The sequence below is a fragment of the Aulostomus chinensis genome, chromosome 4 (assembly GCF_037954235.1).
Source record: "Aulostomus chinensis isolate RoL2024-O1b breed Wild chromosome 4, RoL_Achi_v1.0, whole genome shotgun sequence".
Lineage (NCBI taxonomy): Eukaryota > Metazoa > Chordata > Actinopteri > Syngnathiformes > Aulostomidae > Aulostomus > Aulostomus chinensis.
In genome coordinates, this window is record NC_141323.1 from 4,398,051 (window position 1) to 4,425,163 (window position 27,113).

The following is a 27,113-nucleotide window of genomic DNA, read 5'->3' on the forward strand; positions in this document are numbered from 1 at the left end:
AAGAACTTTCAATTTATTCTCAGTGGAAAATAAACTATTTTAAGATTGTATTGCAACACGAGTTGAAGTCTGGTTTGGTTGGGGCGCTTGGTTTGGGGTATGGAAATATTGTTTTTGTTAGGGATTATAGATATTCATTCTAACAATTTATTTTTAAAAAATGGTTGCGAATTCCCTGACCACTCACTCACTATATGATGTCACTAGGACATCAGCTGCAAATGTCCCAAAATCTCCCTAAAAACCACCTGCAGTGGTTGCCATAACAACAGTTGAAATTGTCCGATCATCAAGCTAAAAACTGCTGTGTTTGTTTCCATAACAACAGCTGTAAAAGTCCTTACATTGTGTTAAAAGTTCCTGTGTTTGTTGCCATAAGAACGGCTGAAAAAAGTGTTGCTGTCTTGCTAAAAACACACACTTCATTCGCCCTAACAAAGTCCTGTAGTCTCATGGGAAACTATCTGCTTCTGTTGCCATCACAACAGCTGTAAAAGTTGCTACATTTTGCCAAAAACACCTGTGTTTCTGTGCCATAAAAACAGCTGCAGATGCTCCAACGTCTGCCTAAAACACCTGCGTTTGTTGCCGTAACAGCAGCTGCAAATATCCTGACATCCCGCTAAAAACACCTGCAATGCCTGTTTTAACATCTGTATCAGTGTCGCCATCTTGATAAAAATACTCACTTTTTTAACCCACGCCTGTTCTGCCCTAACAATGGCTACAAGTGTCCCGACATCTGTTTTTTTTCTTAAATAGATGTCTGCTTTTATCGCCATAACAACAGCTTCAAATGCTCCGACATTTCAATAACAACTGAAATGTCCCAAAGTTTCACTGAAAACGCCCACAATGGCCGCAGTGGCATCTGTCTCATGGCGCACAAGGGGAAGAGTTATGAACGGATTATTGTGCAGTACTTTTGGAAGGTGTAATAACGAAGGATGAATGAACAGTCTGGTGATTTGCTTTATTTTTTTAATTCAAGCAATTTGTTTCACACTCCTGAACGGAATCTAGCGCGGATACTTTAGTGAGAGACACATTCCTGAGTGGGTTCAGTGTTACCAGGCGTGTTGAATGACTCGAGCTCTCACCATATGTAGAGAAACATCCCGCCCCGCTCAAAGGTCAGAGGTGAAATCTGTTAACTGACGTGTCGCTCCTGGTTTATTTGAGTGTCCTCATTCACTTCTGCTTCATTATTTCCAAACCTAATCAGACGATAGCAGCAAGTAAGTAGCATGTAAAGCGTAATCTAACCCAGCAGTATGACTGATTGAAATGATGTCTTGCCTTATTTTGCCTGCATTTGTAAGTGAGTCAAACCAGCATAAAATTGTTCCCTTTTTTTGTTCATATAATTTCAATGTTTTTTTTTTCTTTTCTTTTGCTTCCTGATCCCTGATTAAGTACCTCCCATACCATTGTTTGCTCTGTTTTAAAGCTAATATGGAAACAGTTATTCATTTTTATTCAAGCTCACATTTTGCTTTGCGTGAGGATGCAGCATTTGAGCCAAACGCTGGTTGCAATTACCCAACATTCTCAAAATAGCCCCATACTGGTGCAGCACACGTACATGTGTCTTCCAGTGTAGCCCTCTGGAGCTGAGAGGACATAGAGATGTGTGTCTCTGCGTGTGTGTGTGTGTGTGTGTGTGTGTGTGTGTGTGTGTGTGTGTGTGTGTGTGTGCGTGTAAGAAGTGTGGGAGATGCAAATGTAGAGAAGCTGTGCCAGTGAACATCTCCGCAGGGGGGTGTGTAAGGTTGTGTAATACCTGTGTATGCGCGCATGCATGCAGGTGTTATCCCATGCATCCCTGTGTGCTTGTGTGTCTATATACATCCAGTCAATGTGTGCACTACTATTTAGTGTGTGTGTGTGTGTGTGTGTGTGTGTGTGTGTGTGTGTGTGTGCGCCTGGGATCCTGCAACACACAGCTAGTCAATAATTAGCACAGACAGCGGGGGGGGGGGGTGAGAGAAAACAAGAGGGAGACAAAAAAAATGAAAAGGAAAAATAAGAAATAATAAGACCAGCGAGTGTTGCTGATTCCTCAAACCCTCCCGCCCACCCTCCGGTTACCGTGGAAATCCAGATAAGGATGTTTCCTCTCTTATTCTTCGAACAGGGCTCTGCATTGGATGTGACGGTGCCTGAATACCAATTACACTGGCCTGGCACCTCCTCCACTGGAGATAGATAGAAATAGGGGTTGTGGGTGCAAGAAAGGGCGACGGTGGGGGGCAAGAGGGGCACACAGAGAGGGACGGAGGGGGATGAATGCAGGGGCTGACCACATAATATGAGTGAATGAGGGTGGCTGAAGAGGCTGAGGGGAGGACAACCGTGGGAGTTTAGGAGGCGATAAACAACAGGAACTATCAACGCTGAACTTTTCTCTCTCAGGGCGCCACAGCGATGTGTCCTCCCTGTCCAGTAGTGTCCTCGACCATCTCTGAGGTTAAAGCCTTTTTCTTAAAGTGATGTTCGACCATTTGCTGGTAATAATGGTGGAGGCCTGATGATAGCTCGGGTGTTGAAGCCAGTGAATAATTTATCATTTATGCCGCGCCGCAGTGAGCACATAGTCTCCATTAAAGCACATTGACTGTCTGTGCTCCGGCTGTAGCCTCTGGCTTTATTACTAATGCACAAACGTGTGCTCACATGCAGACACACATATAGTCACACTGGAATACACACACACACACTCACACACTCAAAAGAACTTCCTCTACATACTTGACGTGCTCCCATCACTCCTTCTTTCATTCCTGGGTCCTTGTTTCCTTCTCTTTTATTATGCAAAATGCTATAGGCCTATTAAGTCGTACCATTTCCTCTAAAGGAGCATCTTATGTTGCCAAAAACAGGCTGCGAGATGAGAATTCAGGTTGTGATGAACTCTGAAAGAATGGACAAGTCCTCTGAGGGGAGTTACAATTAAGGAGGCAGTGCATATTTAACTCCCTAAGCGCGAACACTTGGGCTCCAACTGCTGCTTTGTCACTTCCTTTTTTTAGATTTCAGATTTTTCCCCCTCCGAATGGAGGTTTTCTCCTGTTGTGTCAGTTATCAGGCAGGTGCCACTGTCACATGGTGCAAACGCGTCAGCGCCCCACAGCACCGGCGCCTTCTCATAGTTACTGTGGGACACAGTTCCCTCCACTGCAGCTGGGCCGTGCTACGTTTTTCCTCGCAGGGCGCATGCGGATACGCAACTTCTCCATTTCTCCGCCACAACTTGATGGCCCACCCTAGAGACCTTGGATTGGTTCTGCAGTGCAGTTTTTTTGTTTTTTTTAAACCTCCAAGGTCTCGTTCCGACTGCATCCGAATCAGATTTCTCCCAAATCAGCTCTTTTTCTGTCCCCACTGTTAGTTGCCAGCGATGACATCAGATTAGTTGCGTTCAAATGAGGCAAACATCAGTGGTGAGACAGGCTGTGACACGATAGACACTCCAGTTTGAGTGTCCAGGCTACAGAAGAAATCAGATTCCAATCAGTTTTCAAACCAACACCAAACACGGCTTCAATCAGATGAACTCCGATTTCTTGTGTTTTGTGGTCGTCCAGACTCGGCCTGACGTGGGTTGGCCTCTGAATGGAATGTTTTCCTATCACCATCATTGTGCTGCTCAGGTGTCGTTGCATTATCTGAACACTGTTTGCACTTTTCAGATGATTAAAGCACTTTTACATTCCTTTTCTCTCCATCCTGGCGCTGGATTAATGACTCCTGCAGGAATTCATGCTTGCATTTTGGCTTTCAAATTTGTGAACCTTTTCACCAACTCAACTGCGACTCAGCACTGGAACATTTCTTTACCACCTTTGTTTGAAAAAGAAAAGGCTGGATGTCTCTGGCTTGTGCTACGTTTACAATTTCATGTGCTTGAGAAATAGGAATAAAATCAGTTTTCGCCGGGGTTTTGATTTTACACCACAATGAAATAAAGATGACAAAGTCTGACCGTGCATTTTGGCGCGGAAATCATCTCTCATATGAATTCCTGACTAAGATGGTGGCTAGAATGCAGAGAAGAAGAAACCCGGGTGTGGTCTAGTTTTTGATCATGTGCAGGATTACAGTGACGCTTGGCTCTCCTTGTCTCGGCTCTCAAACTCTCCGGTGTAATCCACGTCCGCTTTGTCCGGCCGCAATCTCAGTAATTCACAAACACAAGAACACTTCCTGTTTGGGACGAGTCGAAAAAGTTAAGCTGAACTGAACTTGAACGCTTGTTCACGCTGGAGCAGGACTGAAGGCTCTCATCTCTCAAGAACGACAAGTGGCCCATTAGATTGTGTTGTATATTTCTATATTACCTATTACATCATTGATATTTAAAATAGATATCGCCCACCTCTTAACTTGTGTGTGTGTGTGTGTGTGTGTTTGTGCGCATTTTTCCTCCATGCATTTATCCTGTTAAGGAAAATTATTTCTACATCTCTCTAGATGTTTTATAGAGCTCCATTGAGTTTCCGAATCTCCATATCTCTGATTGGGGAGGGGGGGGGGGGGGGATGACGGTTGGGGGCTGGCAGGATATAAATATAAAATATTCATAGCCCAAACTGAAGGCAATCAAACTAACTTAGATAACCACTTTAAAAACTGGGTCCTCTTCCATTAAACACACTAAATGATGACGCAAGGATTTATTCCTCGTTGTGCTTTTATTACTTTGCATTGCTGCCATGTTTGACCATCAATCTTTGAAAAGACGAGTTTCTGAAAGTCATGTTTTCATTTCCTTCGACAGTTTTAGAGCGGCTTCACATCAGCTGCCTCTAACAAGCTTGCATAAGTACTAAAATAATTTGACTGTGACTCACACGCGTGACAAATCTCTTTTTTTTTCAACCCAGCTATAGTAGGAGTTTAATTAGTTCTGTCACATATTTTGCATTGATTTTATTTCGGCTCTTCTGGAGTTGATCCAAATGCATACCCTTTAATATTTAGCCGAGTGGAACTTAATATTAATCCTTCACAGAGCTTTTTGTTTTATTGCGCATGCTGCATCGCCAGCTTGTAAAATTGTGTTTATTTTGGAGGGAGCAATCATTCTCAGTTGTAATGCTTTGCACATTTAAGCACTTTAGCAGCCCAGAAAACAATAAATCAACACAACAAAACCTTGAAGTGAAATTGTATAAACCTGCATAAACGGTGTCCATGCCAAACCTCCCACGGAGGAATATTCCAAACACTTCCAGTCTTTTTCTGCCGTCTACCTGGATTTTCTACACCTGAGGCACGAGATTGCAAAATCTTAACAGCACGGGTTGTGCAGTAGGTGTGTTATCACCGTTGACACACTTAAAGAGGCGCCACACACACACATACAGGTACTGCGTGGCACAGATTAAAAAAAGACTGTCACACAGTCCTTGCCAGTGCAACATATGCAATATTTTTACTACAGTTTTGTCTAATTCTACTGTCATCTGTGTGTATGCCCGTCCATGCATGCGCTCCATCTGTGCGTGTTCTGTTCGTCATACCAGTAGCCAGGTTATCTCCTCCTTTATCATTATCTCCTACACTAACTCATAAATCTGTGTGCTGATAGTGCTGCTCCAGCATACTAATGCATATTCATAACAACGCCACCTAAATATTCATGAGCAAATGTCTGGCCAAAGCGCTTCCCCCGCCAGAATAGTGAAATATAAGACACAGTTTGCCTTTTTATGGGCTTGTTTTCACTGCTGTTTGTGGCGATGGGTGGGGAGTTTTGGAGGAGATGATGTATTTGCATGTCTCAAGGAGAATTATGGCGCACAAGTTTGGTACGACTTCGCCGGTGATAGTTCCCACTTGAGTTTCTTTTCAGAATCGTCCTGGGGCCGGTTGTTGAAGGTGAAAAACGAGCAGAGTAACAGCTTTTGATAGGTTTATTTTTACAAAGATGTGGCACATACATCAAGGTTCCATCAATAAATGACAGATTACCATGCAAATTACGGATGCATCCCCGACATTTTCTTTACTACCGAAACAAAACAGTAAACTTGATGCATTTTTATCAGTTTAAATCAAGTGTTCCTCTGGTGCCTCTCGGGTTTATGAAGCAGTGACGTGCTGCTGCAAGTTGGTCAAACCTCACGGCAACACTTTTATCGCATCGATAACTGTTCACTCAGGGAAAAATATACTCAACCAATCGATCATTTCTATCGCTCCTTACAAGCTGATCAATTGAAATTCAAAGTGCTTCACAAGTGATTAACCTAACAGAATGACGTGTGAGAAAAATAGTTTTAGAGATGAATGACGGAACGAGAAAAAGTTAATAAATGAACCAAACAGGAGAAATGTATTAAACATAGCACAAATAAAGAGAGCACCTATTGTTTAAAATAAGAACAGTGAATTAGAGCAGAGCAAATGAGAGGAATTAGAATGTGTATGTGTAAATAAAATGATCAAAGCCAGACTGAACAGATGAGGTTTGGATTTACATGAGAAAAGATCAACATGTTTAGCTGCTCTCAAGCCTGTTCCTGTGTCTCATGGTAATTTTACCGGCTACAGCAAAGATGGAGGTAGAAACGGGGGTCTGGGTCGAGGGTGTGGTTGTGGGGTCAACAAGAGTCGCAAACAAATAAGTCCTTAATTATGCTGAAGCGACGCGTCAAGCTCACCTGCATAAACTAACTGTTATTAATCAACCTTTGCTTTAAAGTTTTACACAACGCATGTGAGCGTCGGACCAGTTCCTCCCTCTCACATGTAGCTGTCAGAAATGCTGTCGCCCGGGAGAACGCGAGCCACATGAGGTAGAACCTCTCTCTCTAATTTAGCGTGTGTGTGTGTGTGTGTGTGTGTGTGTGTGTGTGTGTGTGTGTGTGTGTGTGTGTGTTTGTGTGTGAAGAAATGAGCTCAAAGGTGTGAAAGTGTTTTTTTTCTTCTTTTTTTTATTTACTCACTCAAGTTTTCTCCGGATGAATGATTTGATCGGAGATTGACGGCAAACATATTGGATGGGAGGTGTGGGGATGCCAGCGTGTCAGAATCCTGTCATTTATACTGCTGTTGTCTCCTATAGTATGCACGCAAAAGTACACCCACTAGTAAGTCATATTTCATAAGCATGATTCTTTAATACAAGAGCCATCAAAAAGTGTACTCGCCTCCACCGTTGCATCTCAGCCCTCCTGTCTGAAGCAACAAAGGACGCTGACATCCTGGATATTGACCAACGAGCAGCTTTCAGCAAACATGATGATTTAAGCTTAACGGAACAAAAAGGCTGGGTTTATAAGATCGGGGTAACTGCTGAGCAACTCAATTATATATGTGTGCAGAAAACAGCCCTCGAGGGGTTTCCTCTATTAATGGCCTCTTCCCTGCTGATGTTTAATATGCTTTGATTTTCTCCGTTTCTTGCACTTTCATTTTACTTTAGCTTCTAACACAGGTAATATTATATACTACACAGTAAATTACCATGTTTATGATGCATTGAGTCTCATTACACCACTTTAATTCATTGTAGGAGAACTGCTAAGTTAATAATTTTTTCTTTACACAAGAAGCTGGAAGTCCTGCTTGGGAAACGGAGGAAGGGTCGGCGTCAAACTGTTTTCTTTCTTTTTTGCGCTGACTGACCTGCTTTGATACGACCAAGCAGCCCCAAACACCCGACTTTGTCTCCAATCTTTGGTACCAAAGGAATCGGCATCAGTGAGTCTGAAACGGAGGCTTTTTTCATCAACGCTGTCTGGATGGGGACCAGTTGGGTCTCTGATAATTTCCAGAACCTGGTTCCAGACCTACTTTACTCTTAACTGTTACTATTTTTTATAACTTGGCGCTACTCAAATACAATTGACCCCACTCATTAAGATGTTATGGCTTCCTCACTGTACGCGTGATGGAAACTTGCAGTGAGAACACTACGTCGCGTCAGGAGCTGCAGGATTGTTTGGACTGTAATCGTGAGGTCAGCCGGTGCAAGAAGAAACAAACAAAACAAAAACCATGCAGGTTTTGTAGTGTCATGCTGTCAGGCCCGGTGTCGAACGCTGGTTCTGCTTTGTCCCAGCTATCAATGCTACCAAGCATTTCTGGTACCAAACCATTTGATCCCATCAGTACCAGTGAGCTGAGATGTAATGGCTGCCCCACATTGAACCTGATACACACACGTTGCGTGTGTGTGTGTGTGTTTGTTGTGCTCCAAGACGACAGCTGCAACAGTATAGAAGTGATGGCGATCTCTCAGCTGGTGCAGGCGCGGTTCACACCAGGAGCATCGTCGTCCGACATTTGCTTATTTGATAAAGCCCTCGACTTTGTTCTCAGTTTAAGAGTTGAAAGTTGCAAGAAAAAGAGCTGACAGCATTTAGGAACCAGGAAGACGGCACGATGTCAGGCATCTTAGCAGATAACCTTTAGTTAATTAGCCCATTAAACCTGGAGTCTGATTTGCCCAGAACAGCGTAAGTAAATTTAAAGCTGCTCTTGGAATAAATGCCTGATTTTGTCTGAAAGGAAACACTCAGATGTTACAATCAGTGTGAGTTCTCCTGACTTTGAAATGTGGAAGTCTGAATAGAAATTTAAGATTTTTATTCGTGAAGAATAAGAAAAAGAAAAGGGACCCAACTTAAAAACAGGTGGCTGCAGATGAAGACAGTGAGAAGCTGGAAAATAACAGGCCGCAGCATCAAGACCTGATCTGATTCAGGTTCCGATTTCGCCGAGACGTCATAGAGAAAGAGCAGTTCACATAAACACGAGTTCTCCCTCAAGATAAGAAGTTTCATTTGAGGGATGTACAATCTGAAATGTTCATTTCCTACGGCGGCCATGTTGGATTACTGGTGTTTCCTATGAAAATGTCTGATGAATAAATTGACCATTTGATTTATATATTCAAGGTTTTTTTGTTTTAAACTTTGTTCTAGTTTCGAATTTGTTGCTGTTCTTTTTTTTCCAGCTGTAGTTCATTTTGAGAGGATTGCCGGCAGAAAATCCAGCTGCAGCGAGGAGATAAGGGTACATACAGAGAACCTAAAAGGATGAAATGTCAGCTTTCAGCGTAAGAATCTCTCGATGGTCACTCACATTGTCGAATCCTGTCTTGCGGCTCCTCTTGTGCAATTAAAACATGACACTTGTGCGCAACTCTGATGAAGTGACAGCTTGTCTCTGAGCCTCAACAGTCTAACATCCTGCAGCAGGCGTCATACGGACACCATATTATTCAACTGTAGAACATTTTTACATAAATCTAGCTAAAAAAGGAGCAATAAATGACTTCCTTCCTCTCATTTACATCCTTCAATGAGACTGCATTATGGGTAATTTTAGTTTTTCAGCATGCCAAAAAGTGTCCCAATCAGTGGAATGCAGTTCAAAGGGAGCATGGTGTGTCTGACTGTGTGTGTGTGTGTGTGTACATGAATGAGAGCCACCCTTAACAATAGTCCGACATGAGACGAGCTCTTCGCTTCATGATCTGCGTTGCCGTCTCATTGTCAGTCAGTCAGCTGTCAGCAGTGTTACGCGTGATGAGGAAAAGGCCTTTTGTTCACAAGAGAGAATAATCTCTATTAAGTTCTTGATTCGGAGGAGAGTCGAGAAGAGGATGAATCTGACTGAATAACTTGGGTCACGGCGCAGCCCACAGTTATTTTTAACTGCTTCTCCAACTCTCTTTTGTATTTTTCTCTCCTTCCCTCTCTCTTTGTCCCTCTAATCTGCCTCGCTCAATCACTCCCTCATTGTCGTCTTCTTCTCAGTTCACCCCTCTATCTCACTGTTCCTCTGTCCATCACCGTCCCGCTCATGTACCCGGACATAGCAACAACCGCACACCGAGACACAAATTGCAAACTTTGAAGTCTGAATGAACTGACAGCTGCATGCGTCCTCGCTGTCTGCCTGGCTTTTTATTGGCACTTGAACGTTGTGCAATGGTAATTGGGTGAGCTGCTAATCAGGAGCAGTGTGTGTGTGTGAGTGTGTGTTTTCCTTCTGTGGTACAATGACTTTTTTCCCCCAGCATAAAACAGCTCAAGGGTGGAAACTGACCCCCTTAGTTAATTGTCTCTCCGCCTGTCAAAGTTTTCATTCTAACATGGAACATGCGGATTACACTGATAACAATAATAGATTTACTGCTGGAAATTCTTTGTTCCTTAATTTAAAAGAGAGATGGATGAAAGCCGACAACCATTAATTCAACCATGCTGATATCTAGAAAACAGGGAAACAAGAACCACTGTAGCTGCTGTCGCTAGCTTGAGTCATAAATGTTTGCATTAGCAAGGCGCAGGTTCTTCAAAATCCAGTGAAGGCCAGGATGGTACAGTGGTGGTACCCTAGATCCTGGTACCATGCGGTACTTGCCACTACAGAACTACTACAGAGTGGATGTGCTGGTCAAGAATTGTCTGTTTTGGACGAAGTATCATCGTATAATGGCCCGACTTTAACGCTGCAGAGACAGAAGCGCAATCATTTTCCATTTCAAACTAGTACCAATAGGCACTGCATGCGTGGCATCTTGATTTTCTTGGGGTCCTGAGGTGACAAATTTAGGAACACCTGATGTTCTGGCAGCCAAATTAATAAAAACTCAACAGTGTTTCTTTTTTTTCTTTTTTTCTTTTAGATTTTACAGCTGGTTTCTGGCTGGTTCTTTTACAGAGATGCTGATTCAGCGCTGCTCTACTTCTGCTACTGGCTCAGAGGCAGAACAGTGGCTTAATATTAACGGCTTGAGAAAACCAGTGTAATAAGGGCCACAGACCCCTTAACTGGTGTAGTCAGTTAATGATGTGATCTTGGGCCTTCCATTTAATACTTGGTTAAGAATGTGTATGGTAATTAATTAGATGGATAGACTCATGATCGCAGCGTTAGAGAAAGAAAATGCATTCTGGTTATTTACACCTTCCTCTTTAGGTGTGAAAAACACCAAATCTTAGGCTCAGGAAATGAAGCGTGTTCTCTGAAACGTGAGCGAGGTGTCTAAATATGGGACACCCTCCCCACGCTGTCCCCCGGAAGCTCCTTTACATGGTTTTGACAGGCAGACAGATTTGACATCAGCTCCCCAGAGGAAGCACTTCCTCCCACAATAAGAGCCTGACACATCTCTTCAGTCCAGGCGAGGAGGGTGGTCTGGTGGGAGACCCGCTGCGTGTCTCAGAGCTTCAACACTGATTTTGGTATCATTCAGTGGCCATTATTCCCAAGCTGGTGTACACGTTTCCAAGTTATGTCAGGAGATATAGGGGGAAAATGGGCTCTAACCTTTCAAAATCCTTCATTAGCAGGAGATTGAATTATACTGGGGATAAAAAGTATCGGGAGCCACTGTGTTTTGATACCATAGCATAAAGACGTACCTCAACGTACCTCAAAGACTGGTCACTAATTGCCAGTTCGACAAGTTTCTTTGGTAATGAACTCACGTTTATAACTACTTACCTGTTCGTGTCTCTGCTTCTGGTTAACCTTGACAGGTGCGAAACTGTAGAAGAAGACAGAAATAACCCACAGCACAATTTACACACACGCGCACACACACACACACACACATGCATATATATATATATATATATATATATATATATATATATATATATATATATATATAACAGCTAGAAAAGTAAAGGCTGCTTTTAACATGGTACAAATGAGCTCAGTATACTTCTGCCATATGGAACTTCCTCATATTCAAGCGTCCATGGCACACCTGTTTTTAAGAGATGAAGAAATTTCCCCCTAAAACGGACATCTGCAGTCCTTGTACACACCACGGAATACATAATCAGTCCCCCCTCGCTCATTCCCTCATGTTTCTACACCCATCAATGCATATGCATGAGCAGGATACACATAATTCACCAATCTGTACCCCCGTGCTGTTGTGGTCATGTGTGGTCTGTTCTTAGACACCGTGCCATGATTACGTGATGGAATCACACTTGAAATGCGCCCTGACGCGTTGGTACACCTGTCCTTTCTGCCAGGCCTGCCACTGGAGGAGGTTACTGGAGGTTCAAGCGGGTCTTTTATTCCAAGTTGCATTTATAGCTTCTTGAGGACAGACAAATATAAGCTTTCAGCCTGGTGTGGCTGCCAACCTCCCGCATCGAATGGCACATCGTTGACTCTGGTTGATCACATAATAGAGTATTTTAAATATGTATAGAAGTGTTTGCTGTTCTCTAAAATGTACTGTGCACTGGACTGTAGACCTCTACTCCTGCTCTCTGGTGGACTGCGGTTATGAAGTGGTTAATTAGAGACATCCGTGCATCTACATTGCTTGCGAGGGCAGTTTTGCGACTGGCGAAGGGTTTGCCACTTCATATATCGACTCGCAGGCCTTTAATAATTAAACTCCCAAGAAACTTTATCCTCTCCTGTTGCTGGCTTAGGTCACCATTCTCTGCAAACACGTTGCACTTTGGAAAGACAACGAGGGGTAAACATGAACTTAAAGCCTGTCGTGCAACAAGTGCCTCTACTTTGACACTACCCCGGTTCTTGCCCTGAGGAGTGAGTTCACGTTGCACTTTGAGGGACTTCTGCAAGGCAGAAGGATGTATTACGTCTGGCTCCACTCTTGGAGATCCACTTTGTCAGTTCCTTTGTCAGGAAAAATACTTTAGCGGTTTTTCCGCTAGCATCCACTCAATACTAATAATATGGTTCAATGGAATTTGCGAGCATCTATGCACAGAAACAGCTTGAGTAAAAGCCTGGAAGGTCAGTCAGCAGGCATTTAAACGGAGGTGAGAAAGCAAGCAAGACGCTTTTCTATTGTGCTAAAATACAAGAACATGGAAAACACTGGCTTTCTGCAGCAGCCGTCAGTTTTCAGAACATGACTTTTTTTTTTAAAGGATGTTTTTGAAACACTTCTTCCAGCAGTATTGTTACAACGCAAATCTTTTACCATCCTCATATCAAGCACATCTTGTGTCCATAGCAGAATATTCCAGGAGGGAAGCTGAGTGTCACCCTTGTGTTCCAAGGCAAGATTTTACAACAATAAGTTCGAAGTAAAATGCTATAAAAAAAGTGCTATGTTGCTAACAGAACTACAACCTAATCTTAATATATGCAGAACACAATGTTCCCTTTTAGCTCGTAAAATAAAATGGATTATACTCTCAAATTGGCATTGATGTGTACCTCATCATTGCACTAAGAGGTCAAAATTAATGCCACAGTAAAGGATTCAGATATTTTAGTGCCTGTGTCATTTCTAATCAGGTCCTGTAGGAATGTATGAATGAATCTTCTCATCTGTAATGCACCTCTAAAGACAGACAGAAGGCAACCAAACAAAATCACCCCAAAAAATAAGAGAACAGGGATCAAAAAGAAAAATGGCAAATAATTGACAGACAGAGAGGCGAGGGCGCACACCAACAGCAAGACCAGATCACAGGACAGATAGGCTTGCAGACTGAACGATGTCCGTGTGCGTGTGTGTCTTTATGCCCCAGCTGAGCTGCACCAAAGCAGCAGCATAGAGGCCGAGTTAAATGGGGAGGGGAGATTAAAGGCAGTACTGGGGCCTGCAGCCTCTGTATTCAATCACAGCGCTCCCCCACACCTCAGCCTGCATGCTGATCAAGATGCAGTGAAAGGAGCCATGCACTCGGCCACTCCCATACACAAGAGCCCGGGCTAAACACTCGGGCCACTTGTGCTGTCGTGGCACCAGATTTTGACCATACGATTATCAAAAAAAAAAAAAAAAATCAGATTTATGGCAACACATCCAAACATCATGTTCATGTTTTTTGGTCAAAGGCAACACGAGTTTTGAAAATCAACTGTAAGATTGATTCTTTAAATTGTGAGATACCCTTGGGAGAATGTTCAACCTTGAAAACAAATCCAGTTAGTTGTAGGTGTTGGTAAATGGTTCTTGATCTTAGTGTCCATAACAAAGGCTTTCAACAAGGGGGAAGGTTGGAATGTAAATCAGCTGTTGCAATCATGCTTCCAGCTAATGTTAGCAAAGTTAGCATTTCCTAATCTCTTAAAATAGAAAACTGCTGGATGATGCCAACCTGAAAACTACGGCATGGCTTCCCTTGACCAAAAGCTAAAGGGATTTTTACCGTGATTTTTCGGTCATTGCTGAAAACTAGCTGTGAGGCTAACAAAAATAATTTTAAGCTCGTGTGAACTACAGATCCTGTGTCAGGCATGAAAACCTATTCAAACATTCTACTGACTCTGAGAACCAGATGATCACAATGCTAATTTATGGGTTTTAGGATTCATTTCTGCAGCGTTTTGTCATGATGGACTACAACTGCTAACATACTCGCCACCTATTGGCCTGGGTTGTGAAGCCAGAGGCTCTATCTTACTTTCAGAGTTACAAATAGCGTCTTTAATGCCATTTAATTAGATTGCAGTCATTCACTGTTGTTGTACAGCCAGATGGAATCTGTGCCATGTAATATTGAAGGTTAAAATTAAGGAATAAATCATTCCCTTTTATTTTTTTTTTGCCTGTCAGTGTTGTCAAGAAAATTCTTATTTTAAAGTCACCCACTCTTTTACATCCAAGTTTCTGGGAAAGTCTGGCCATCTTTGCAGTGCCGGCCGGAGGTCATTAGTGCTGCGTTGGCAGTGACATATTCCACGGCATGCAGCAATTTCAACATTTATTTTTTGTTGCAGAAAAGCAACTGTGGCTGTAATGTCAAGACGACCTTCTGTTTTGGATGCTCCACCCGCTGAGCTCTCCTCCGCAATCCTCCGCAATGCTCATATTTGAGGTGTTTTTCAAATCACGTGGATGGTTTAAATTTACTGTCAACTCCAAATTGGAGTTCCATGGCATTTTTTTTAAGAAACAAACAGATGCAAAACTGACCTTTAAATTGCTATTTTAGCAGAAAGGTAATTGGTAAAAAGCACAGCTGGTTATATTTCTGTGCAAATGCTAATTTGGGTCACAGCCGTGGTGCTTGATGTGTTCGGAGAAGGCATCTTTATTTCCTATTTCTCATGTCTCACATATCTCACACACTAGCACACACAAACCAAATAAATCCCAGGAAACTGTTAAGGACACTGATGATAGCTGTCTTTTTATAATGTCCTTTATTCAACCTGTTCATCATACATTATCTGACCCTGTCGCACAGCGGGGTTTTTTTTTTAGCTTGAGAAATTGGAAAATAAGACAATTGCTGCGAGGCGACAATGTAGAAAGTGATTACCAAGAAAAGAACTGAAGGTTTCCTGCCAGTGAGAGGAACATGTAGAATGCACCCGTAGCTGACCAGTCAGTGTTACTGTAGTAGCCTGAAGCTGCAGGTACATTTTTGAAATGGTGCACCTCGGCTGTGGCGGCGCCTCCAGCAGACCTACGTCTGTGACGCCGTGACAGCAGGAAGACAAATGCATGACTTATTCTATGGGGGCGACTGTGACGTGAGGTTCGCTGGATTTCCCCCTAGACGTCAGGGTACTGGAGCTCCATGTTATTCTTCCAGTCCCGGAAAGAAAATGTCAGTTTTTGCAACGCAACGTTGTGCTTTTAAAATTAGTGACATTCCAGACCAACTGACTTGCAGAAGAAAGTCAGCGATGTCATTCTTTCCATCTTAAACTAAAGCTTGCGATCAGAAGTGAGTGTTTCGTCTTTAGCTAATGCTAAAAAAAAAATTTGGCATTTCCTTCTTTCTCCCATAAGAGCTTGACACTACAATTGCTGGTTGTTTGCTGCCCCCTGTTGATTCGGAGTGTCAAACATGAAGGGTTTCCTTAGAAAGATGAAGAAATGTGAACTTTTCCTGTCTGATTTTTTGTGTGCCAAAACAGAGTTTAAGTGATTATCTGACTCTCATGTTCTGTGCTTCTGGGAGCACTGACGGAGCGGCACTCCTAATCTCATCATACATTATGTATAATGACAATAAAGCTTCCTGTCTTCCATCTTATACCTGGGGGGTTGAGGCCATGCTCAACAGCACTGCGGTGGAGGTGATGAGCAAGGAGCGAAGTCTGCTTCTTCATTTTCTCCACGCAGATTGTGGCGGGGATATTTGTATGCATCTGCTCTCTACAGAAGTTAATTGGAAGGATTAGTGTAGCACCTGCATAAAAGAATTGGAGTACGCACCGCGTGTAATTTTAAAGTAGAAAGTTGTGTTGGTTGTATTTATATTCCTGGGTATGGCTCAATAATCCCACAGGAGAATTCTTTTATTTTATGCACAAAGTAATTAATTCAACCAATATTGGAAAATTATGGATGGCCCATATGTGTTTCTGAAAACTGGGAGCCCACTACACTCGCGGTGTGCGTTGTGGGACCAAAATCCCAGGCCACCACAACTTTTAATGACTTTTTAGAGCAAGAGACTTAGTTTGAAGGTCAGGGTTAGAATAAGGGCCCCGTCAGGGTCACGGTTAGGCGTGAGTTGAGGTGCGGCGTTAGAGGATGCAATAAAAGACTGTTGGAAAAGAGTAGAAAGCGACTGCAGTTAAATTCACCGCACATACATGGAGTAATGTGTGCATGAGTTAACACACTTGAGATGCTTTATTATTGATTTTCACGTATCGAACCCCGGCCATCGCTCATCAGAAGTCTAACGCTGTCTGACGCACCTAGCGTCTGGGCCCAAGGGTGCAAAAAAAAGAAGGAAATGATTGGAGTTTCTCATGTGCACCCATGGGTCTTTAGTCTGCAGAATCATAGCTACATTTAAGAGACTTCACCTTATCATCATTGCCCCATTGTGATGTATCCTCCAGGGGATGAAAATATGCTTAATTGCAGCGAAGTGGCACTCTTATACGTGTGTGTGTGTGTGTGTGTGTGTGTGTGTGTGTGTGTGTGTGTGTGTGTGTATGTGAGCGCGTGCGGATGAGCTTCCCTGTTACCAAGGGTTATCAGGGTCATTTGTTTTCTCTTTTCCTCCGCCGTTTTAATTGATGATCATTCATTGTTTCACGCCAACACTATGTTATTAAGCAGAGTTCATTATTATAGAAGAGTAACGCCGGGGAAAAGAGGGCGTCTCGTGGGAAACACCATTCTTTATGTGCCTTACACAAGGTCACAGGAGGGGAAAAAAGATGCCCTAGCTTCATTATGAAAACCCTATTAAGCACAGGGACTCCAGTGAATTCATCGCAAACTCAAGTCGATGCAATTGTTTGAAAATTGATACATTAGTTTAATAATGCCGTGTCTAAGAGGCTTTGTATTGTGATTGCAGTTGCAGGTGCTGGGTGTCTGATGCAGAGCTGCTGCTCCTCAAATGTCTTTGTTTTAGTAATTACTCATCACTTCTGTGTATTTGTTTTATTTTTAATGGGGGGGAAAAAATACAAATTAAAGCTTCCAAAGTCACAGCAAGTCCAAAGTATTAAATGAACGAAATATAAAACTGAAAAAGCAGCAGAATGTTTTTGTTTTTTTTACAAACAGTATAGTATCATTTGATTTCAATACTCTGATGATCTGCTAATTAACGTCTGCAGTTTATTTAGTTTTTTTTACATTTTAAACAGCAGAGAAAGCAGGTTTTAGATGAGGAAATTTGGGATTGGGACGCTCTGTCTCCTTTTATAGTTTCGCCAGTTTTGTTCTTAAAAATGGCCGTTTTTGAGAGCAGCAATATTTTCAAGTGTGTGGGAAGCTAAAAAGAGCAGCTTTTAGAACTTGAGTTGCAACTGCAGTCGCTGCAGCATTCACTTAGCGAGACATGTGTGTGAGTCAGAGCGAGAGAGACTGAAGTCGACCTTGTTGTTACATTTTGACATTTATATTCTCCTTATTTTTATTTTTTTTTGCGGTAGTATGTCTGTTAGTGCTCCTGCGTGCCAGCTGCCTGGCAAAGCATTTTAGTAAGGAAAAGGGGGAGGGAGCAGAAAAGAAAAATCAAATCACTTCTCAGAGGGAGACTCCACGTAGCGGGAGAAGCGCCTAGACGAGCTCGCTTCACCCAAAATAGATTGACCAGACCACAGTTCTCTCTTTCTGATTAGAGAGTATGCCCAGTGTGAATTGTCTCCAGAACCCTCTCTGAATCGTGGCAGCGTAGGTAGGGTATTAATAATTCCAATGCTAGTTTTATGATGAGTTTTCAGTCAATCGATCAGTGCTGGAGGAGAAAATGAATGTCTGCTGTATGTCAAGGCGGTTTTCAGGGGCAGCTTTATTCCTTCAAACGGCAGTCTGCCACTGGACACGTGATGGCGGAGCGTCGCACGTAACCTTTTTGTTTCATTTAGAGGGCTTATTCAAATGATGGCGGCGGAGGAGCAAGTCGGTCGAAAAGAGAAGTTCAAGATGTGTTTTAAGTCTCACAGAAAAACAAGGTCCGTTAGCGGAGTAGTTTTAGAGAAAGTGACAGGATGACAGTTGATGGGTGGCCACGGATGAATCGTCTGATGCTGCAGTTATTTATGGCACATTATACTGTTGAACATTACAGGAGGTTTTCATCTTATTTGAGTCCTATTTCTCCATTTTATTAATTTTTTTGATATATTTAGGGTCATTAAGTAAAAAAAAGAGATTATCCAATTATTTTTTCATGCTGTGTGGCTTTCCCTCACTTCCTTGTCAATTTCGTTGCACTGGGTTGCTACAGCGGGGGAAAATACCGCTGGAGGTTTTGTTTACATGAGAGTCAAGTGGCATAAATACTTCTAACTAGAACTGATGTTGTTTGTGCAGTGGAATGGAGACTAGATCAGGTAACAAGCCTGAAATATTGTACAAGGTCAAAAATTCACACCCACGAGTTGCTGCAACTCCAGAAAAGAAGCCGCCGTAGAGTCCACAAGTGATGGGAGATCCACGTGGTTGTCCGCCGTAGAGGGGGCGGAGCAACGGCCAGGACGTAGTGATTATTAGCCAACATGTTCTCACCATTTGAGGTCGACTCAACACCTGCAAGCAGGGCGGGAAACTATGTATCTGCTCCTGAAGAAGCAGCACTTTCACAGGGTGTTTGATACTACACTACCCACAATCCTTAAGTGTATCAGTGACATCTCTGATTGGTGGAGGGAGCTGTTACCATGGGAATGCATACTGAACCAGTAAATCTAGGTTTCTTTAAGTTTGAGGAGAACCTGGGTACTCAAATATAATCATCTGAAGAGAAATATTGAATTTCAGATTTTATTTACCGACATCATGATGGCAGCTTGGGAAGTGTAGTTATTCTAAACAGTGCTGGGTCAGTCACATCTTTTGTTGATGGGTTGGTGGTTCTTCCACGCTTAATGAGCAGATTCTTGTACTTGTGAACGTTCTATGGTCACCATTCATCTGCTGTCAGTTGTCTTGGTTCCTGGGGTAAAACTCTTGATGCAGAGAGTTTGGCGAAGTGCCGATGGAGGAGCGGAAGGACCAGAGCCGGTCTAAGGGTGGGCGGCCTCTGCTGAGCTCTAACGAAGCGTTGTGGTGCTACAGAGTTGCTCTGGCCTGATGTAAGAGAATGTCTTTGTTTGGCGCAAAATGACTTTTTATTATAATTATTCATTCTTTTTAGCGAGAATGATAATTAATTAACAACCAAGATAATCATGAGTCATATCCACTTAAAGGTAAAAAAAGAATCCGCCATCGTCATTCACCAACGTCAAGGTCTGAATTCACTCCCAGTTAAGTGGAGGTTCTTTTGTTTCTGCCCCCCCCCCCCTCCAGTTCAAGTGCAGCTTGTTTTTGAGATTTAATTCGAACCTCACATCATACAACTGCTGTTTTACCATTTTCATCTGCTGTACTGTGCTTCCTGCTACAGTGTGTGCTGTTCAGTAGGCTCCTCCAGCCTCTGATTAGGCTTGTTAAAAGGATTCATTTAAAAACTAGCCCGCCAGGCCTCGGGGTAGAGGGATGACATCAAGGTTCTACTAATGCAGCTTTTGGATCCAAAATGGGATTTCAGACTGGCAGTCTTGGCGCCAGACTCTCCTCTCTCATTCCAAACAGCTGTAGTGTGCAGGAGTGATACAGCATTTTAGTCTGGCAATGTCTAACATTTACACACACACACACACACACACACTGCGTCCTCTCCAGCAGAGCAGATGTGATACTAGTTTCCAGCTACATCAAGCTGTCATGTAGTGTTTCTGGGTTAAGTGGAGAATATGGGGAGAAGAAATTTTTGTAAGCAAGGCTTCATCGCTGTGAAGTTTAGAAAACAGCGTGTTCCTGTAATTTGCACGGCCTCACAGCAGACCAGCCGGTCAGCTCCTTCCAGACGCTTTGACAATGTTGTGTTCCTAATACACAAATCAATATGTGTGTACCAATATTTTAGCATTCATTCCCCTAAGCTTACACGCAGTGTGGAAACCTCACTCCTTGACAAGCTCTGATGGCTGTTGCTAGCGTCCCTGGGTTGGAGACTCCTCGCTAGAATGTCTGCCTCCCACGCCGATGGTTCAGAGTTGGAGTCCAGTGGCAGGTTACACCGGTGGTTGCCTCGGACCGCAACGGTTCCGGCTGAGCGGATGAACCAGCGTTCCTCCTCCACTCGCTTTCTAGCGCTTTTCCGAGGCTTCTATCTTGAATTATCCATCACTGTCCCTTTGAGAAAACCCACAGAGATGAAAATTTAATGCAGCATTTCTTAGGAAATGTGCACACATTTTGTCATGCTTTGATCAACCTTTTTATACAATGTCATGACCTGATAGTCAAGTGCACTGATTCCTGATTATGGGCACCTCAGAGAGCAGTATACCACATATACTACAGTCACATAACAAATTAAATACTCCAACAAAATGCATTGTATCCCCAGTGCTGTTACATACCTCAACAGCAAATTACTTGACTTTCTTAACATAAAACTTTATATTTATAACTGGATTTTTAACGTAACACCTTGTAACATTTTTTTTTTATGTTTAATTGGCAATGGTTTCTTGATCATATTTTCATGCATTTTAAGATTTTTTTTTTTTTTTTATTCCACAGGCCATAACTCCTTCTCCATGGTTATACTCAAGAGTTGGACTAATATTGTAAAATTAATTTCCATGGCATAAAGGTTTTTAATAGGTTTTTAAGCAATGAAAGTATAGCTCAAAATATAGGACGAAGCGTAGATACTGTTATGTCCCGTCAACGGGACGTAAACATACTTCCTCAGCTATTAGCAAAAAGCTAACGTTATGCTAGCAAGATTAAACCTGAGTAACATTACTTACCGCTGACAAACAGTCAATATAAGATGACACTGTGTGAAAGAAAAAAGATGAAAAATATCTAAGCTGACATGTCACAAATATGTATGTTCACCATCCATAATCACGTACGCGTGACAATACGTCACTTCACTCCGTCATGTTGCTGAGTTCAGAGGACGTTGACCTGTTGAGAAGATTTTCCATCAGATTTTCAGCGAACATAATATCAATCCTTAACAAGAACAAAGCAACGACAAGTACGACTGTAAGTTGCTGACGGTTGAAAAACTTGTTTTCAACTGCTTTTCAGTAAATTTCCTCATGGGAAGCATATTTGTGTTCAGGGTGACACTCAGAAAAGCTGCTTTCTGGTGAAATCCCATCACGACATACTGCACATTTATAAAGGACAGAGATATAAACCCAAATCCTCCTACCGATCCGTAACCACACTTTTTTTTTTTCTTTTTAATAAATATCTAAATATTTGATCCAGCATATTGATACTCCATGATATTTTTCTTTTGGTTTTAGGTACTCTTGGGCTATAAAATCATTTTAAGAATCTTCAAAAAGATATTGGTTCAGTCGTCTGTGCAAAAAAGAGGGGGGGGAGAAAAAGGAAAACTGCTGTGTCTCCCTTTGTTGTAGCCCAACTGGACATTTGTCAAACGGCCGTGTGTGGCAGGGCAATTGTAATGTGCTGAGGAGCGGGAGGAGAAATAATAAAGCATAGGGGTATGTCAATAACATTAGGCTGTATTAAGCCATACGCTGTGCCACAAGAATCCATCTTCTGCCACAGTCCGAGCTTTCATTCTCCTCTGGGGTGGTCACACATACATTTTAATCAGCCATTTGGCCGGCCAAGCTGACAACTGCTCGACAACAGAAGCTGTTGAGGCCGATGATAAATCATTGCACTACTGCTACAAGCTTCGGGTTCATTTCAGACAACACCTGACAATTTTTGATTATTCCCACTATTCACCCGTAAAGACTACACGTTAAGAAATCGTTAGCGAAGAGGCAGAATTTAAGTATTTCTGTGTCTAAACCAGCTCTGCAGTGATTCCTCATGGCCAGTATAAGTCTGACAGCTTCTTGTGTTTGGGATGTTTGGTTCACTTCCTTTTTTTGCTGTGTTTGTTTAGCTTTGCGAGGTTTTAGAGCAGCAATGTGGTAGTGTGGTATCCCTGTCGCGGCTCTCTGCAGGCTCAGCCTTAGGGAGCCTCGCGGCAGTTTGTTTTAGAGGGAATGGAGGGTAAGGCATGATGCGACTGACTTTGGAGGGGGGGGGGGGTGTGAGGCTAAAATGTCCTCAAGTTTCCTCAGTCAATATGTGTTTGGAAGTACCGCAAACACCTCAAATGTGTAACTGGAGCCAACGGTGTCATTCTATTCCACCGTCCGCGTGCGAGTGTGTGTGTGTTGCCTTGCATACTTGACATTCATACCCCAAATATGAGTGAACATAATGTTTATGCAGCATGGAGAAGAGTTAAGTGAAGACTGGATAAACTCCTTCCTGAGGTCACAACACTATTACATATTTAGTACTACATTTTTTAGCCAAGGCAAATTCGGCTAATGTGTTGGTTGATGTGTCCGGGACGGAAATATATCCCTTAAAATTTGGCACATACATATTTAGAGATTTAACTCAAAATCACAATCCCTTAACTTTTCCTGCCGGCAGTTTTTTTTTTCATCTACAACTTACTACAAGATGCGCTGGCACAATAGTTGACTTTGATGACCTTTTCTGCGGTACTGCCGTTAGCTTGACACGCAGTATTTTGTGAGTAAAAATATTCAGACAAATATGTGTCATCATCAGGTCAAACTTTAAAAGCAAGCAAAACTTTGGTACATAAGTTTGCACTTGCAAAATTAATGATATTAAGATTGAACAAGCTAAAAAAAACAAAAACGGCCATTGACCAGAGCACAACACTTGCTAAACATCAGTGTATTAGCATGATAATTACTTCATCCCTATGAAAGTTCTGTTCACCAAGTATGATTTGCCCTGTGTCGTGAAGTGATACGAAGTCGCGACAATTTAATTTGCACCATCATTTGATATTTCAAAGATTATCAGCAGTGTGGCATAAAGAATAAATAACCTGGCGTTCATCATCATGGATGTCAAATGAAATCCCAACTGTATTCTTTGATTCTACCCTTGAATTGATCAGCACGTCCTCATGTCTGGATCAGGAAGAATCAATAATTTGACATTGGCGTTCACAAAACAACATGTGTCGAGTTTGTTTGATACACACGCATCCAGTCCGAGGTTGTCCGAGGGGACACGCCCCCCCCCCCCCCAATAAAATAAATAAATCACACGACTGAACAGCAAACACGGTTGGAAACTGCTAACAAAGGTCACAAACACAGTAAGTTGGCCGGCTTCTAACGTGAAACCGTGTTTCCTCTGTTCCAAACATTACTGTAAGTACTCGGCTGCAACCGGGGATTGAACTGCGGTCTCTTGCTGCACGGTCGGTGTTGCGCTGGCGCTGTTCCCCAGCTTAACTCCTACTTCCCCTCTCTATGTATGGATATATAGATGCTATCTGATTTAACAGCATGTACTGTGAGTTGGGTTGGATGAGTTGAACGTTCATACAGGACATTTTCAGCATTTGTCTGTTCACTTTGAGAAGGGTTGCACGGAGCCGCACAGACGTCACTGCTGTAAAATCAGTGTTACAAGTCGGTTCGTGAGGCATCGTCCAAGAGCTGGATTTTTAATCCTGGGTTTTAAAGAAGCACATTGGTTATCGTTCCCTTATAGAAGTCGGCGCAGCTTTATAGAGTTCAGTATACATTGCAACATGAAGCTGACATTAATTCAGCTTTCCTGGCAGCTACAGCGGAGATAGTAAAAGCAAGGGCCCCTAGTTGATGAAATGAAGGCAATTAATGAGCTCCATCGACTCAAGAAAGGGGAACAACAGAGCATTGTGACTTCAAATCCACTTGTCTTTGAGGTTGTTGTCTTCACACATGGTACGTCAGCGCCACAGCGATCTGTGCAATTACATAAGACATCCAAACAGTCTGTTCAGCTTCTCGTGGTGGAAGACTTCCAAAGCAGAAGGAACTGACAAGGGGGGGGGGGGGGGGGGGGGGCACGAAGAGATGATCTGTAGGGATGGTGGGTGGGGTAGAGAGCAGGAAGTAAACGCGTGCTCACATGAAAACATTCTCACACATGCACACACACACACGCTGGAGTTTATATGACAAGTCATTATCCACCATCACCCAGAGAAGACAGAGGAGGAGGAAGCTAAGTGAGAAGGCATGAAGGAGAAATCAGTAATAATTGTGAAGGAAGGAAGGGAGGAAATATGGAGGACAGAGGAGGAGGAGAGCAGGGTTGTGAAGGTGTGTGTGTGTGTGTGTGTGTGTGTGTGTGTGTGTGTGTGGTGGGGGGTTGGTTCTTGATCTCCCAAGTGCAAAAGACATGACAGATTTGATTTTGTTGGCATGCATTTTTGAACAAAGGAGTCAAGCGGTAAGATATATTCCTGCAAACGTGCAATCACTCCTCCAAGCAGAGCCGTATTTATAGACATTCAGGCTGCAGGTAGATTTGATGTATTTTAACGACAGGATATCCTACCAGTTAGCCCATCAGTTAACTGCGTACTCTGTTCAGAAATATATTTGTCTAATTAAAGATACATGAGGAACTGTACAAAAGAGAAGAAGACTGGCCTCTGACAATGAACTGTTCGTTTAAATTACATATCGGTGTTAACTGACCAGAGTATTTTGTTTTCTGTTTACTTCCTTGAAAAAAAAAAAAACATTTACACTTTCACACTGAAGCAAACATCCAGTTAAGTCAGGATTTTGTCATATTAATAACATTTTGCTACTATTGCACCATTCTAACAATATTTTTTTTGCATCAGAAAATAATTTGTATGATATTTTTCCATGTGTTCATCCTGGAGTTTGCGTTTTCTCTGACATTTTCATTTGAGAATCACATTTTTATTTTCAAAATACAGTTGAATTGGTGTGGTTCATTTTATTCATATTTTGAGGATGGTCAGGCTTATATGTTTCTTTTTTTTTTTTTTGGACCATGAACAAAAAGTAGCAGTATTTCTGTCACTGCATCTCATGATAAATTGTTTAAATTGTGCCATAATTTGGAAAATTCTGTATTGAAACAGACTTGAAACCAGTGCAAGACCTTGAAATGTTTTCTGAGGTAATAAATAAAGTTAGGAGAATTATTTGTTTGCAATACGATTTATTTGTAGACGCACAGAAGTTGCCCCCTGCTGGCCATTATGAAGAACGACTATTAAAGCACTGGCTTCACGAGCAACAAGCCAGAAAGCCCTGTCCATTTAATATACAGTCAGTGCTTCCAAAGTTAAGAATTAATGAAAGAAAAACATTGAACAAAAGAGATAAAACAGGAAATAATGAATTGATTAAATCTCTTTGAATGAAAGGTTGACCTCAAACACACAACAGTGAAGAAAGAATACAGTGGCATGCGTGCAGACGTGCTTCCAACATCAACAATATGCCGCATGCTGTTTTCACACTGCCATTTTCCTCCGTCTGTGGTCGCCACAGGTTCCAGTGTGTGGATGAATCCTGATAGATCCTCATTACCCCGAGAGTGACCCCCCGCCGCTCAGTTCATTAAGCCAGCCACCCAAGTGTTCAGGACTCAAGTCCAGATTTAATCACAACTTCCATCCTATTGCCAATCACAATTAGATCTTGATAAGCCTCTCCAGGATGGCACCTTAGGGCTTCCGTATAAAGACAAAGGTTAATTTGCGAGCAGCAAGGGCCCAGCTACAAGGCCAGAGGTCACCTGATTGAATACATGGAGGATGTGTGTGTGTAAGATGGGGGGCCTTGACAGCAATTACAAAGTTCATCAGTATTCATGCATTTTGTTCGTCGCTAATGGGTACATTACCTCTAAAGAGGTGTGCTGATAGGATGTGGTCCTTAATGGAGGAAAGCTTGTGGGAAGTCTTTGGCTAGCTGATTTTTCCAAAGTAATTTAAAATCCCCTCATAGCTTCAGTCTCGACTGCTCGTCTGAGCAGCTCACAGTTATAGAACTCAAACAAGAAGTCGAATACAGACGGGAAGAGACGAGAGGCGGCGGGCGGGGGGGGGTTGCTGAATACAGTATACATGTACAAGAGGGCTACCTGCAGGCAGCCAGAGCCAGGAATGGCCGCAAGCCGCCAGTCAATGACGAAGCAACAGCCGAGAAGCAAGTCACCTAATGTTCACTGCACTGCGGAAATAAATACAACATTTTTAAAAGTACCTTCAATCACGTGTCCATGCCTTTCACGTCTTCAGCCAGGTCATAAAATGGAGGCTACGCAACTTTGGCTAACAGTGGGAATGTGGAGCAGTGGAACCAAACAGCAGCCATAGTTTTGTCTTCAATAACAAAATATCACTATTTAAAACACCAGTTTTATTTATAAGTTCTTCAGAGGTTTCACTCCTAGAACCTTCCTCGGTCTGGTAGCAGCAGCTAACATTAGCTCATGTTTGCTAACTAGCGTATTGTGTCTACCACTGACATTCCTGCGTCAGTCTGAGATCTTTGTAAGTCCTGTCACACAAGGATGGTTGCCATCTAAATGTGAAGCCAAATTTTTAAAAAGTTTCCATAGGGGAAAAGTGAGTTTGCTTATTTTCCATCTCTCGGTTGGAGCTGATAAACTGTTTTTTGGCAGAAGACCTCAAGGAAGCGAAGAAAAATGTATTTTGTTGTTTACATCCCTCTTTTTCTGATGTGATATTTAAAAGTGCGCAAGTCCAACAGTGTGATGGAAACCCAGCTCTTGTCTCAGAATAATATTTCTCCACAAATGTAGAAAAAAAATGTATCAAGTGATTATAAAT

The 27,113-nt window shown here is 42.5% G+C and overlaps 1 protein-coding gene across 4 annotated transcripts in view; it reads left to right on the plus strand.

Moving 5' to 3' along the window:
* tafa5a (TAFA chemokine like family member 5a) overlaps nucleotides 1-27,113 on the plus strand; it is a 291,469-nt gene that overhangs the window by 200,265 nt on the left and 64,091 nt on the right. The gene's annotated exons all lie outside the window — the stretch shown is intronic.